The sequence below is a fragment of the Giraffa tippelskirchi genome, chromosome 10 (genome assembly GCF_054371585.1).
Source record: "Giraffa tippelskirchi isolate mGirTip1 chromosome 10, T2T-mGirTip1v1.2.pri, whole genome shotgun sequence".
Classification (NCBI taxonomy): domain Eukaryota; kingdom Metazoa; phylum Chordata; class Mammalia; order Artiodactyla; family Giraffidae; genus Giraffa; species Giraffa tippelskirchi.
In genome coordinates, this window is record NC_137284.1 from 138,761,197 (window position 1) to 138,777,213 (window position 16,017).

Below are 16,017 nucleotides of genomic sequence, written 5' to 3' on the forward strand. Positions count from 1 at the left end.
AACCAGTTTTCTGTGGTCCTACTCTTCTTGTTCCACCAATTCATTAAACACATATTGTGCTGGACAAGTCCACCTGATTTAAAATGAATACATACACATTCCACTCCCAAATATAAATATCTTCTATATACTAGATCATGTTATATCAATGCAAAAATTGTTGGGTGTCATCATTGTACTGGGGTTACACAGAATAAAGTTCTTCTTCAGCAAGTATTTAAAGGTGAAATGTCATAGCATCTGCAACATATATTCAAGTGGTTAAAGAAAATCATACAAATATATATACCACATTTGATTCAAAACACGTACATACACAGAGCATGACGCAAGCATGGCAAAAGTGCTAATAACCAAATCGTCTAGAAGAAGGGTAAACAGGTGTTCATATTACTGTGTTCCTAAGGGTTTGACATTTTCAAAATAAAAATATGGGGTAATAAAGGAATTTCCACAAGGGTCCCCTCATTTACTACCCTAAAACATACACCTGTCCCTTTCCGACTCCCAGGCCTATGTCCTAACCAAACTGAACCCCATCCCTTCTACTCTCCCCCAAAAGAGAATTAAAACAAGTTCTTTAGCTATTCTTAACTCAAATCACTCAAATGTTGTGGCTCCTTAGGTCTTCTCCTACTGCTCGAGTCCTTCTCCCTTCTCTTTCCTTGTCTAGTCATTCTTTGGGGACACTCAGACATTTACTGCATCTTTTCATGGCCTAAGCACTGAGAACCCAGCAAGAGTGTAAATACCCAGAGGAAGAAGCTGTGGATGAAGAATTCTTTTGTAATCCCTACAGCACCCAGTTCAAAAAGTGTTTATTGAAATAATGGGTTTTTTCAAACAAAGAAGGGCATGGGAACCACTGATAAGCAACGAGGGAAAGGTCTCGAAGCTCAGTCTTTTTAGAAAATCTTCTCCAGTCTCATCTTTTTCCCCAACACGTTAAACTCATCTTTCCTAACCTTCCAGACTGCCACAACTGTCCACTCCTTGACACAAAGACAGATTATCCTAGTGAGAATGGAAAAACCTATTTCACAATCCCAAATAAAGCAACCCTAGAAGTGAGAATAGCCAATTCTCTTACATTTTATTTATATGACATTACTCAACATAGTAATACACTGTCAACAATTTGCGGGAAAAAAAAAGTACCTCTCAGTCATCTGTCTATGGAATATTCCTGCATGGCACTCTTCCACCAGTTTGAAACTAACGGAGACCAGCCTCTGAATGTGTGTCTACTTTGGTTAATCAAGAGGCAGCTATCATGTCAACTAAGACAACAAGCTGTGTCTAATAACAATACACTTTGGAAAAGTTGATTCACTAATGAGATACAATACAAAGGATACCTACTAAAAAATTGGAACGTTTCTTGAAATAAGACTCAAGTTGAAATGTTACAAATGTAAAACAGGAGAATTCTAAATCTATTTCATTTTTCTCACCTGAGTATAAGTCACAAGCCTGGAAGAGATCCTGTAGTTCAAGCCTCCAAAAAGTGCAATCCAGAGAGGTTAAAATGCCCGATTCAAACACCCCACCACTAGCAAATTCAAGTCAAGCTAGGTTTAGAACTCATATACTCTTTCCAGGCTTCTCTGCTCATGTTACCTCTCAATTTCAGAAATTAACTTTCTGAAAAAAAAACGTTCTGTCTGAAAAAAGTAGAGGGGACGAGGAAGGGGAAGACTTAACTGTAGTCAGCTATGCCACCAACCAGGTGTGTAAAATTAAGTAAACTATCTCATCTACAGAATAAGGAGACTGAATGCAATTAGCTCTGAAGCCCTGGACAGCTAGATAGAATATACCCTTATTCGTGAGAGTGGCCTAAGTAATAGCTGTGTATTTAACACAAATTTGACTCAGTCACATTTTTTATACCAAACTTAGTTACAGCTTAGGCAATTTAAAAACATTATTGTTAACTCAAACCACACCTTTGTTTACCAAAATTTTCATAAATACAAAGAATCTCAAAATTCATTATCTACTATTATCTACATCTTGGCAGGATGTCTTTTAGCACAAAATTTAAACTTCAATCTGAAACCTATTTGAAGGCCTATTTAAATATCCCAAAGAGTTTGGAAGGTTATACATTTCACAGTTATTTCCCATTCAGCATGGCATCCGCTATAGAAACATACTCACATCTTTATAAATAGAAATCTACAGAAATAGTCTGCACCAGCATCTTGTCAGAGGAAAGCCTGCCTTTGGCTCTGGGCTGCCATTTAGTCAGGCTAACAAGAATGCCTGTGGAAACTGTCAATTGTTACTGGGCTACCCATACCAGGAATGGGAAAGGCAAAAGGAAAAGGAAGAAAAACAGAAGAAACAGAGAAGAAACCACAAGTGGGCGGGGGGAAAGAAAGGAAATCAAGAGAGTTAAAGAACATAGAAAAACAGAAAGACAGGAGAATAAACAAGAAGAGGAATGGCCTGTCAGCACCCCAGAATCCATAAGCCTTCAGACAGACTGCAGACACCTTGAAGGGTTCCTGTTTGTTTGTTTTTCTTTTGTTCAGTTCTGGACGGAAAGTTTGCACAGAGAGGACATGTTTACTTGCGCCTGCTCCTAGACTCCGTGTCAAGGATTAGGATTCCAACATATGAACAGTAACACAGAAGGCACTCCGATCCAAAATACACTAGACTGTTTACCGGGAATGTCCAGGACCTGACATGTTCCTAATGAGTCATCTTTCCAGAGCGTGGATCTCTTAACTCTGCAAGAGCACCACCATCCAAAAAGATGTTTTAGCAAGTACTATGTATATTTATACAAATGCAATTCAGTGCTTTCAAACAACAGGTGCTGTCCAAAGACAACAAGGAAATACAGTCCTCCAAAAGGGCATTTCCAGTCAGATCCTCAGGATGCCACTGCGGTCGACCCTCAACCACATGGGCTCCTTCCTCAGCAAAGCGGCTGAAACCTCAGACACAGAACGAGCCCAGGATCTCATGCCATCATCACGTCCCCCACACACGAGCAAACGCTCTACAGCTATTATAAGTCATGGTTTCTTCCACAGATGATCACTTTAAAAATCATTTTAAAGCCAATCTGTTGCTGGAAATATTTCTGTTTTTTAGAATTTTAAATGATCTTCTATTATTGAAAAATATGTGTCTTGAAAATATTCTACAGCTGATATGAAATGACTAAATAGGGTACTGATTCACTAAGCTTATGAAGTCCTTGTTCTAAACTGCTAGTTAGGTGTTAACAAAGATATACATGAGGCACAGAGCAAACTCCTCTGTTCAGAAAAATTAAATTAATAGCAGAAGGAATCTTCATTTTGAACCCTTTAAAAGTGGGAGCAAACAAGGACTTTGGTACCTTTTTCATGAAAATAGAAGTCTCCAAGCACAGTAACTTCATCAGTTAACTAAAAGGCATAAAACAGATCACAGATTTCAAAGATAAAATCTAAAGAAAGGCTATGAATGGCATTTTATTTTAAAATACTTTTCACTTGTTATCAGGTACCTGCATTTTTAGGCAATGGGCACTAAGGCTGAAAAGTCATCACAAATTCTATTGGGGCAGAGCCTATTAAAAAAAGATATTACACAATTCTGAAAAGATAAAAATTAGAAAAAGCTGAAGGAGGATTACTGATACAAGGACACAGCCGATGAAGTGAGTGTTGCCAGTATAACTAGCAAAGATTAATCTCTGGAAACATAAAAATGCAAAAAATGATAATTATAGACTTTTAGAAAATGGACAATAGGTGCGATGAATGTATGATACATCAATATAAAAGCAGAAAGCACACAGTTGTCAATGACAATGAACAGATAAGAAGCCCAGTGTAATTCTGAATATTATGAAAAGATTCAGTACTAACAAAAAGTGAAAGTCGCTCAGTCGTGTCCGACTCTTTGCAGCTGTATAGTCCAAGGGATTTCTCCAGGCCAGAATACCGGAGTGGGTACCCTTTCCCTTCTCCAGGAGATCTTCCCAACCCAGGGATTAAACCCATGTCTCCTGCATTGCTGGCAGATTCTTTGCCAGCTGAGCTACCAGGGAAGCCCAAGAATACTGGAGTAGGTAGCCTATCCCTTCTCCAGCGGATCTTCCCAACCCAGGAATCGAACCGGGGTCTCCTGCATTGCAGGCAGATTCTTTACCAACTGAGCTATCAGGGAACAAAAATCCCGTGGAAATAGAAAACAAGCAATCAAGGTCACAGATCACACACAATTTTGAGAGAAAGACCTGAGGTAGCATTTTTTCATGAGTTGTACAGTAACTGATAGAAATATTAAGCAAGTTCCCTAGTAGTCCAAATATCACCCAGTGCTTCTAACATGGAGATGAAAGCAGCAGCAGAATATTCCAGTTTGGGTCAAAAACTTTTCCACAGGGGAGTGTTTGGGTCCAATTAATTTTCAGGTCTTCTGCTGTAGATGCATGTATGTCAGGAAAGTATGGAAAAGAGTGCCCTGGAGACTCCTCCCTAACTCCTGAAGGAGAGAGGGCCAAACACACTGCACACAGACTAATTCAAGGAGTCCTGGACTGCCTGATCGTGGAACTCAGAAGCAACACCCTACATGGAGACCAGTCTTGATTAACAAAACTTCCCTTGTGGCTCAGCTGGTAAAGAATCCACCTACAATGAGGGAGACCTGGTTTCGATCCCTGGGTTGGGAAGATTCCCCTGGAGAAGGGAAAGGCTACCCACTCTAGTATTCTGGCCTGGAGAATTCCATGGACTGTACAGTCTATGGGGTCGCAAAGAGTCAGACACGACTGAGCGACTTTCACTTTCACTAAGCTAAAGTACTCCTATGAGGGTTTACAGTCCTAACACAATGCGAAAAAACTCAATCACAGCACTTTAGGGCCAAAAACACCTTACTCCACCAAGCCCTCATTTTCTAGGTGAGCAGCCTGCAGCACAGACTTGGACACTCTCTGAAGGTTCTGTGTGAGTGTAAACTAGAAGCCAGTGAAAAGAATACAGAGCCCCAAGCACAGCCTCCAAAGAGGCAGGTACCCACTGATCATTATTAGGTATTAACACTATTCTAACCTCAATACGCTTTCCACCAAACTCAAATAAGATCAGTCACAGCACAGAAAAGAGAACTAGAAGGAAAAGAAAGAAAAATGTGGAGGTAGGATCATAAAGGACATCCACAGGGGGCTTTGGCTGACCAGAAGCCAGCCGCCTGGCTGTCAGAGAAACAGAAATGTCAGGAGCTGGAAGACAGGACCCTCAAGAGATGTGGGAGGTCAACGATGGTGCTGCCAAGAGCTACTGTGTTAAGTGCGTTCCCTCTAAAGCACAGGAAGCTTTGCAAAGGTACTGAGGGAGGAGGTGGGGAAGGGGGGACAAACTCTAAGAAAGATGGAGGGCGGGATCACACAGCAGCACCTTCCTCTCCTCTGGCTGCTCAGTGAAAACTGGCTCATGGGCACTCTTGTCGCAAAGACTGCCAACCCCAGCCTCAAACTGTCGAGTCTAAAGAATCCAAAACTCTCTCATAAATTTTGTTACAAAGATTATATCAGATATTTGACTCTAGAAATGCCTGCAGATCTGAGTAGCAAATCACATGGAGTTCTTTTCAAAGAAATCACCAGTAGATCAAAATTTAAGGTAGTTATACATGAAATGCAGTCTGAAACCAATTATATGGATGCTAAATCAACTCTAAGATTTAATGTTCAACTATTGTATAAATGAAGTTAGAAAATAAAGAATTTTGAGATAAAATTTAAAATTGGTAGATGTGAAAAGCAAGGGAGACTTCGCGGCCTCAGCCCAGCTCTGAGGCCTCTGCTACACAAATGATTTGTTTCCTAATCCATAAAACACACCCATAATAAGCACTGCATGTGCCTTCCAGGAATTTGATTTAAACTAGTTAACCATCATAAAGCAATCTAAAAATGTAAGCACTGCATGAATTCTGGGCATAACTTTGGAAAGGCATTTGATGTAAGTCAAGTAACAGCATCTGGTGATTAATTTGAAGGATTCACCGGAAATGAAAAGGAAAACTCATTAATTTATTTTTCTAACAAAAGAAGTCTGTGCTATTAACTAGTCGACATACCTACAAACAGGTTTAGAACATTTAATACTTAAAACCTTTCATTTTTATCCTCCCATTCCTTACTCTTCATCTGTTTCTTTCCTATTTCCTTGCTTTCAGATAAGACTGTGTGTGCGCTAAGTCACTTCAGTCATGTCTGACTCTTTGCAACCCTATGGACTGTAGCCGGCCAGGCTCCTCTGTCCATAGGGATTCTCCAGGCGAGAATACTGGAGTGGGCTGCCATTCCCTCCTCCAAATCTTCCCAACCCAGGGATCAAACCCAGGTCTCCTACATTACAGGCAGATTCCTCTGTCCAGGAGCCTGGGATTTCCCAGGCAAGAGTACTGAAGTGGGTTGCCATTTCCTCCTCCAGGGGATCTTCCTGACCCAGGGAGCAAACCCTTAGGTCTCTTAGGTCTCCTGCATTGGCAGGTGAGTTCTTTACCACTAGTGCCACCTGGGAATTCCCCCCAAATCTTACTATGCTTTCTTTTCCAATAAATTCACTCATATTAAAATGCATTGTCTCAGTTTCTAAAATATATCTACAATTACTTGCATTTTCCTTTTCTCACAATGATCATTGTTACCTCACCTAAACTACTAAAACAGCCTCCAAGCTGGTCTCCCTGCCCACTGTCGATCCATTTCTCAGAGATAGCAGCTTGAATGATCTTTTTCAAATAAATCATGTCATCTCTCTGAAAAAAAAATAAAATAAAATGCATTGTCAAATCTCACTTCTGGTCACCTCAATCTTGAGTCCATCTGACTCCTGGCACTCAGGAGCCTCATCTCGAATGCTTTCACAGCACCACCTGTTAGAATGCCCTGGCATCTCCATGAACCCTCCTCCTAAGTCCACCCCCCTTTCACCTCCTCCCCCTCATCCCAGCCTGGTAAAATAAACATATACTCTGGGTAAGAACAGCGTGGTTGCTTTGCAAGAGCTGCTTTAAGAAGTCTCCTGGTATCTCCACTGCCTTCCTAGAGATCCCAGCCCCAATGCCCCTTCACTGGGAAACTACAGAGCCTCCACTGTTCCCCAAAGTCCACAAAATAGGGAATGGCCATGCCCTGGCTCACTCTTTATCTCCCAATGGGCACCTCATTCCTGTAACCAAGAGTCTCCTGTGAGGCAGTTACCTTCAGAGGACGATCCCCAGTTAACATTGTCAGAACCCATTATGGACCCATAGACTGGCTTTAATTAAGACCTACATCTCAAAAATAAAAACAAATAAAACACATGCATTTAATGAGTTCTGACAATTATCTAATGTGCTACATCTTGCCCTATGTGTATTAAGAGGCACCTGGTTAGATTTGATACCCAAACATTTAGGTTAAGGGAGCAGCAAGCAGTTTTGTCATTTGATAGCATCAGTAACATTTCAATATATTTTACCTAGAGACTTCTACTATTGGGTAAGAACTCCTATCTGAGTTTTAACGGATTCTGAATTTTTGCAAACTATATGGGATTCTGAGGAAACTCTCATTCAGAATTAATTTAATCCATTTAAAATGTTGAAATCTCAGTTTTCCATGCAGCAATCTTTAAATGAAGTAATGTTGCAGAAATCAAAGGGTAGGTGTTACAACTTGAAGAGGAGGGAAACAGGCATAGAATCATAGAGCTTTAGAAGAGATGATCCAATCCAGTGGTTCTCAAAACGTAGTCCTTTGACCAGCAACATCAGCATCACCTGGGAACTTGTAAGAAACACAGATTAGGCCCACCCTAGACCTAATCAGTCAGAAACTCTGAAGTGGGGTCCATCAATCTGAGTTTTAACAATCCCTCAATGAAGTCCACATACACTAAAGTTCGAGAACCACTGACCCAATCCCACCACTCCACTGAAGAGAAAAAGAAATAAGGCTAGCAACTTCCTTCAATTCTTATACCAAGTTAGTGACCAAGGTCACTGAAGAAAATTCTCAATAAATCTTCAAAACGATTCTTACGCTATTCCAGCTACATCCAAGTAGTCGCACAGGATCTTCTAAGCTGACCAGGTCTTGATCTACTGCAAGTGTAATTCTTGTATCATTGTTATAAACTTGGTGGTGGTGGTTTAGTTGCTAAGTTATGTCAGAATCTTTGCAACCCCATGTACTGCAGCCCGCCAGGCTCCTCTGTCTATGGAGTTCTTCTCCAGGCAAGAATACTGGAGTAGGTTGCCATCTCCTTCTCCAGGGGAGCTTCCCCACCCAGGGATTGAACCTGGGTCTCCTGCACTGCTGGCAGATTCTTTACTAACTGAGCCAATACTTAGGCAGACAAGAATTTTTTTGTCATGAGCAATTCACATTTAATACCTAAAAAAAAAAGGTATTGACCTGTCCATAAAATCAACAACTCAAATCTCATAGGCTTTCTTATTTGTTTGTTTGGTCGGATGGGTTAACTTTTATCACTGACAGCAGCAGTGGGTTTTGTCTTGCAATCATTATGTTTTGGTTCAGGTTTGAGGGCAACAGCAGGAATTTATGGGGACTCATGGCTGACGGCTTTTTTTTGATTTGGGGACTCCCCACCATTACCACCAAAGATGTTCACACACCAAAGGCATTTGAAAAGCAGTCATAAAGAACTAAGAGACTAGAAACTGCTAAAAGATCCCCCTCAAAAAACTTCACATTTTATCTTGAAACGTAGCATATGATTCGCTTTAGACAACAGATTTCTATTTTCAATTATATTTTACTTACCCTGGTTTAAAATTAGTTTTCAGGCTTTCCTGGTGGCTCAGTGGTAAAGAATCCGCCTGCCAATGTGGGAAACCTGGGTTTGATCCCTGCTCTGGGAAGATCCCACATGCCAGGGAGCAACTAAGCCCACCCCTCCAGCCCCCTGCACCACAGCTGTTGAGACTGTGCTCTAGGGCCCACAGGCTGCAACTACAGAAGCCCTGAGCCCTAGAGCCTGTTCTCGGCAGCAAGAGAAGCCACAGGGATGAGAAGCCACAGCGATGAGAAGCCTGTGCACCACAACTAGACAGTAGCCCCCACTTGCCTCAACCAGAGAAAAGCCTGCACAGCAACGAAGACCCAGCACACCCAAAAATAAATAAAATACATTTTAAAAGATAAAAATAGTTTTCATGTGTGCAACACACAGCAGCAGAATGACAGGAAGCTAGTCTGTGTCTCCTAGGAACGAGGACAGGGCTATAATCCAGCCACACGGAAGACCACAAGCTAGGTAAGTCTGATGCACAGCACCAAGAGCAGACTGCATCGTCTTCTGCAAGTACCAGACCACATGTGGGGCTGCATTACCAACCCACCACTACAGCATCAACCATGTGAAAGGAGAGCTACGATTTTCAGCCTTAGGGCTCTCGTTCTAAACAGATGTTTGATGTATCTCATACCTTTTTATATAAATATTTAAAAATCTGGTAGTGGTTATCTGCACAACTAAACATCTGTTTCTATTTACATTTTAAAATATTTTCTTTTGAGAAGTTTATAACTTGGGTGTTAGGATTATCACAGACTGAGATTTAGAGGTTTAAGAGATAAACGTTTCCATTCCTGTTTCTCATATAGAAGCTGTTTTCTCAATGTCATGCCATATGAGAGATATTTTCAGTCCTCTTTTCAGACTCTATTAACATCTATAATTACCTTCGATTTCACAAACCATATTTCCTAACTAACATGGCTCAGTGCATGACGAATTCTTTGAGGAAGAATCACAGAACAAGTGTGCAAAGCAGTAGAAACAACTACCTCAATTTGACTTACACTTCCAACCCCCTCCCTGTGACGTGAGCACCAAAGCTTTATTGTGACTTTATTTTTCAATCTGTCATCAAATAGGGGTAACAATTTTTGCTATGTATCCTGATACAGGAAAAGGAATCAAAGTCACTGAACTAAGAATAATGTCCCTGGAGAGATCGCATTCATTCCTTGGAAGAACTGTAAATTACAGTGCAGTCACTGAGTCTCGGCCTCCTCTTTAGCCCCACAACATACCCTCTGAGGCTAAATTCAGGGGGTTAAATTATTTGAATGTTCTTCCATTCACCAAATGTTTCTGAGCACTTGCCATGTGTCAGGTACCACACAAGAACATTGGGGATATAATGGCCAGCAAGACAAACACAGCGCCTGCTCTTCACAATACATCTAAGGAAGTACTGATTAAGCTCATGCGACTTCCAATCAGTTTATACACCAAGGATTCAAATCCATTTGATGTTCTAAATAACTACTCGAAACCATAATGACCCATAATCACTCCACTCTGCTCCTGAAAATGGGAGACCACGTGAACTCCATGAAAAGTCCACAGAACACAGACAGATGCTGGACAATATGAAGCCCTCATGTAGGTTAAAAATATCCTGGAAACACCTTATGATCTATGAATGGGAAGCACAGTGTTATGTGCTATAAAATGAATCTAAGATTTTTCTTTTAAAGGCACAACACTGTAAGTTAACGTTTACCTATCAAACACTAGACTCAAACATAAGCAAATACTCTGTGCTTGTCCAATGCAGTAGCCACCATCCACTTGTGGCTATTTTTAAATCAATGAGAACTTTAGTTCCTATGTCACACTAGCCACACTGCAAGTGGCTCACTAGCCTCAAGTGCTTAGTGGCTATCACTTCTAAGTCATTATAAATATATCATTATAAATCATTCCTATCATTTTGGAAAGCTCTATGGAACAGTGCTACTCTACAAACACCTCTAATACTAAATCTGAAAGTTACAGTGTAATGAAATGTGACGATGCAGCTGTACTCTTTTACGACACATAGAAGTTTGTTCATCAATAATATAGTGCCATTTCTTCCTTTCTAAGTAAGTTGGAAAAATGATTATACCAAACATCTCTCCCAGAGCTCACAAGTAAACACTTGGCAAATTGAGAATGAAATGGGAAACAAGTGAAAAGCTGATTACATTTAGTCCCGTCCTTCCTACTCCTTTTACTGGAATATGTTGGTGGTACCCTGTATTCCGGAGAAGGCAATGGCACCCCACTCCAGTACTCTTGTCTGGAAAATCCCATGGATGGAGGAGCCTGGTAGGCTACAATCCATGGGGTCGCTAAGAGTCAGACACGACTGAGCGACTTCACTTTCACTTTTCCCTTTCATGCACTGGAGAAGGAAATGGCAACCCACTCCAGTATTCTTGCCTGGAGAATCCTAGGGACGGCGGAGCCTGGTGAGCTGCCGTCTATAGGGTCGCACAGAGTCGGACACGACTGAAGCGACTTAGCAGCAGCAGCAGCAGACCCTGTATTCTCTGTTCAAAGATGCATAGTTTCAGCCTCACAGCAGAAGTGAGGACAATAAAGAATGAAGATGAGTGATCAACCCAAATAATGCAACTCAAATTCAATTTAGACTGACGTAATAAACTTGGGTGCATCTGTGCCAGTGGTACACAAATAATCACCATTTCAACCTTTTATAAAGTCAATTTAGTAGAAGTGTTCAACATATAAACAAAAACAATATATGCTGTGAAAAAAAAATGCACTGAGACACATCTGTACAAGGAATGGAGGTGACACAGCAGGATGTTTCCAAACACCTTTCAGGAAGAAACTGGGGCTTCCCTGGTGACTCAGACAATAAAGAATCTGTCTGCAGTGTGGGAGACCTGTGTTTGATCCTTGGGTCAGAAAAGTCCCCTGGAGAAGGCAATGGCTACCCACTCCCCTATTCTTGCCTGGAAAATTCCATGAACAGAAGAGCCTGGCAGGCCCCAGTTCAGGGGGTCACAAAGAGTCGGAGATGACTGAGTGACGAATATTTTCACTTTCATGAGAAATTAAGAGTAATGTCCTAAAGGAGGTACCCTAGAAGCAGAAGGCAGAGCTGTCCACAGGAACCACAAGTGGTTTGACAATGCTGGATTAAAGTATCTTTGGTGGTCAACAGGGATGAGAATGACAAGGGAGGGAGGGAGATGGGGTTACAGAGCTATTTCCATGCCAAAAATAGCTTACACTCAGTTATATCAGGCTTGCCCTAATGGTACGTCTGTCTATAAGCTTCCCTAACCAAAACTGCAAGCCACATGAAAACCAGTTTCCGAAACTTGGTAAGTAATTTGCCTACGTCTGCCATACAGCTAACAGTATTAGAAAGCAATCATTAGTAGGAATACAAAGACATTTCTTTGTGACGCAGTACCACTTAATAATGTGTATTGGTCACAAAAACACTGTAATTAGAACCCTCTGTTTTTAGGGTAAAACCTCTATTGCCTGTGAGTTTTATTTCTAATATCCTTAAAGAATATATCAAGGAACACATTTTCAAAACAAATAGATTACTCCCACATCTGAATATTCCCACCAAGAGTTTATCTGACAGAGGAAAATGAAATAAGAGAGAGAAAAGGGGATGCAGAAACAACACTTCTGTACTCCAGACCAGAGTAGTTGTTTTTTTTTTTTCCTCCTAAATTTCCAAGGCAAAACTTCTGCTACTCCGTATACTACCTTGCATGTTCTGCTGCTGCTGCTGCTGCGGCTAAGTCGCTTCAGTCGTGTCCGACTCTGTGCGACCCCATAGACGGCAGCCCACCAGGCTCCGCCATCCCTGGGATTCTCCAGGCAAGAACACTGGAGTGGGTTGCCATTTCCTTCTCCAATGTATGAAAGTGAAAAGTTCTGCTACAACCAGCCAATGACCAACAAAATTATATCGTGTCCAGCCACCTAAAGGACTTCTGTGAATGCTTGTGTAAATCCTGGGAAATTATCTGCATCTTCTGGACTCTTCATTTCACTTAACACATATGTTCAAGTCTCAAAACAACTTCCGTGGAATCAGTTCTCTCCAAATTACTGGGATCCCCTCTTCAAAGAAAGGGAAAAGTGAAGTTGCTCAGTCGTGTCCGACTCTTTGCAACCCCATGGACTGTAGCCAACCATGCTCCTCCGTCCATGGGATTTCCCAAGCAAGAATACTGGAGTGGGTTGCCATTTCCTTCTCCAGAAGATCTTCCTGACCTAGGGATCGAAACCGGGTCTCCCACATTGTTAGCAAGACGCTTTACTGTCTGAGCCATCAGGGAAGTCTTCAAAGAAACTTAGGGAAAATGTTAGTAGCCTATATAGGTCTCAACGAATTCACCAGGTGATTCTTCTCCCTTTCATACAAGCAGAAATTTGCAAATAAAAATACATATATATTTATATAGACTAGCTGGTCCTTAGGCAAACACAAAACTATTCCTATTCGCACAAAACCGTGCCATTTAGGTAAAGGTAGATTTCCAAAGTAACATACGTAATGACTGAAAGACTGGGTTTTGGAATCAGCTTGCCTGGGTTTTAGTTATGGATGGTCACTGACCAACTCTTACTTAACCTCCTGAGCTTCCACTCCCTCACCTGTAAAATGAGGGTAACAATGTTTCATCAAGAATGTCTGGGGATGCCAGCACATAGCTACCCGCATCTACTGACAGATCAACACCTGTTGGCTATTTCAGTTATTTCGTCCCTGAAGATGGATGGTTTCACAGCTATCTATTCCAGCCAGCTAGTTCTGTAAGCTCTCAACCTTCCACGTTCGTCAAAAACACTTAACGGAGGTTTAAATACACACACACGTTCAGCCCTATAATTTGGATTTGGGTTCAACTGGTCTAGGATTGGGCCGGGCATCAGAATTCTTTCTAAACCACGCCAGTTACTTACAACGTGCAGTCTGGATTAAGAGCCACAGATAGGTCTCTATATGCCCATAGAGACTCACGCCTGCAGAGTCTGTTGATTTCCAGCTGAAACAGCGCAGGCGGGCCCCCAGCCCGGATGGAGCAGGCTCGCCTGGATGCTGCGACGAGGAACTCAAAAGTGCGGTGGGATTTACACCCACGCGCGCACACCGCTCAAGAGGACCAACTCCCACGAACTCCACCAGGTGGGGCTTGGACACCGGCGCGGTCGGATCTGTCGGGGGCACATGCCCCCTCGCCTCTTCGGCGACAGCACCCCGCGGGCGCCCGGCCCGCCGGACGCGTGCGTCACCGCGCCCCAGCCCCCTCCCGCCCCCGGCACGTGACTCGACACGCGCCAGCTGCACGCGGGCTCCATCAAAACAAAAACAGAGAGGGCCGGCCGGCCGGCCTGGCGGCAGGGAGCGCGCGGGGGCGGCAGGCGCGCCCCCGCTGCCGCTGCCCGGCGCCGCGACCGCGCGTCCGCTGCCCCGAGCGCCGCCAAGGCCGCGCGCCCCGGCCGGCCGGGGGCGGGAGGGCAGAGGGCACCACCCTGTTTACAGCTCTCGCTCCGGGCCGGGGACCCCGCCCGGAAACGGTCTCCCGGGAAAGGGCCCTGGCGTGCGCACCCACCCGCGGCCGGGACGTCGGCGCTGGCGTGGGAGGCTCGGGCCGCCGCTCGGAATAAAGCCGCGTCGCCACGGAGCTGGGGCCCGGGGCCCGCGCGAGTCTCCGCTCCTCCTCGGCGCGCCGCCCACGGCTGCTTCGTGTCAGCCCCCGTCACGACTCTGCTACGCACTTCACCCCCCGCCCCCAGCTCCCGGCTCCGGCGCTTCCGCAGACCCTTCTCACGTGGCCGCCTCCTCCCGGCCCCCTGTACTCCACGGCGACCGGGCTGCGGACCCTCCCGCACTTCGGGACCCCGCGCTGCTCCCACCCCGGGGAGGGGGGTATATCGCCCGTCTCGGACCACCGCCCCCCCCCATCTTCCGCCCCGGGAGGGAGGGTAGGGTGGCCATGAGCTGTCAGAAGCCCAGTTTTCCACATGACGAACCTCATCTTCACCCTTACACATCCCTACTCCCCGTTCAGCCTAGCTTCGAGCTGAATCAGATATTTAAAGCGGGGTGGGGAGGGGTTGTCTTCATTTTTCTCCCTAGTCGCAAACAAAAAAAAAGACGCAGCTCTGCCGATCCGCTCGCTTTTAAGACTCCCCACGTCGTCCCATCAAATGCAACTTACAAAATAGAAATGCCCACCACACACCTGCTACGCCACCCACCCTCTCGGAACCTGAAGACCCACCCGGCCCGCCTTCTGGAACCTCGCCTGGGGTGGGGTGGGAGCGGTGCGGTCCGGTTCCCTAAAGTAAGAGGGAGTGAGAGGGGCATCAGGCACCTCCCCAGCCCCGCCCAAGAGCGCGATCCTCCGGTCCCCCAACTCGAGAGCGCAGCAGGGCATCCTCCGTCCCTCCCGGTGGAACGAGGAAGGTAGCCAACGGCCTGGGTGCCGGGGGGTGCTGTTTTCCCCTTTAGAACGCACACGCCGTGTCCTCTGTGAGCACCCCCACCCCCGTCGCCTTATTTCTGGTGGTCAGCAAAGGTGGGGTAGGGGGGGGAGACAGGACCAAGTACTCTCGAGGTTCCGGGATGTGAGTCTCCGCGGAGTGAAGAGGTGGAATCTCGAAATGGAAACAGTCTTCCTCCCCCCCTCCCTCCCCTCCTCCTCCTCCTCCTCCTCCTCTTCTGTTTACCTCAAGTTTGAATTTTATCTGCGCAACATTAGCTGGAATGCGGACATTGAAAACACACACACACACACACACACACACACACACACACACACACTCTCAACCCGGCAGCAGCTCCGGAGGAGCCATGTGGCATCAAGCCACCTCAAAGGGGAAAAAAGTGCTCTTAGCAACACAAACATGGCGAAATCGCCTCGGCATTCCCAGCTAACGCCACCACCCCTACCTTTCCTCGCCCGGCTAACCAACATCCCGGCTAGGACCAGCGGGCCTTTCCGGGGGGAGGCGAGGGGCCCCCGGGGAGTCCCAGGGTGGGACCGCGGGGCGTGCGAAAGAGGAAATAACCAGAGTCCACAGTGGAAATGTTTCTGCTGGACCATCGAGACCGCCGCCTCGCAGCAGTGAGGGGATGCCTCTTTTCATCTCGAGAGGTCCAAACGGAGAACAAAATTCCCATCCCGAAGTCCTGCTGGAC

General features: G+C 44.7%; 1 protein-coding gene across 16 annotated transcripts in view; it reads right to left on the bottom strand.

Annotated features, from left to right (window-relative positions):
- LOC145524549 (uncharacterized) overlaps positions 1-16,017 on the bottom strand; it is a 349,726-nt gene that overhangs the window by 331,298 nt on the left and 2,411 nt on the right. For 3 of the 16 annotated variants that reach the window (XR_014067658.1, XR_014067657.1, XM_081537106.1), the window contains exon 1: positions 13,776-14,113. The exons of 10 other annotated variants lie outside the window; for them this stretch is intronic. The gene's annotated coding sequence lies outside the window, so the exon portion shown is untranslated. Of the gene's footprint in view, positions 1-6,674; positions 6,781-13,775; positions 14,114-14,425; positions 14,643-16,017 lie in introns of those variants that run through there. 3 more of the 16 variants (XR_014067659.1, XM_081537107.1, XM_081537105.1) reach the window with 3 other exon arrangements.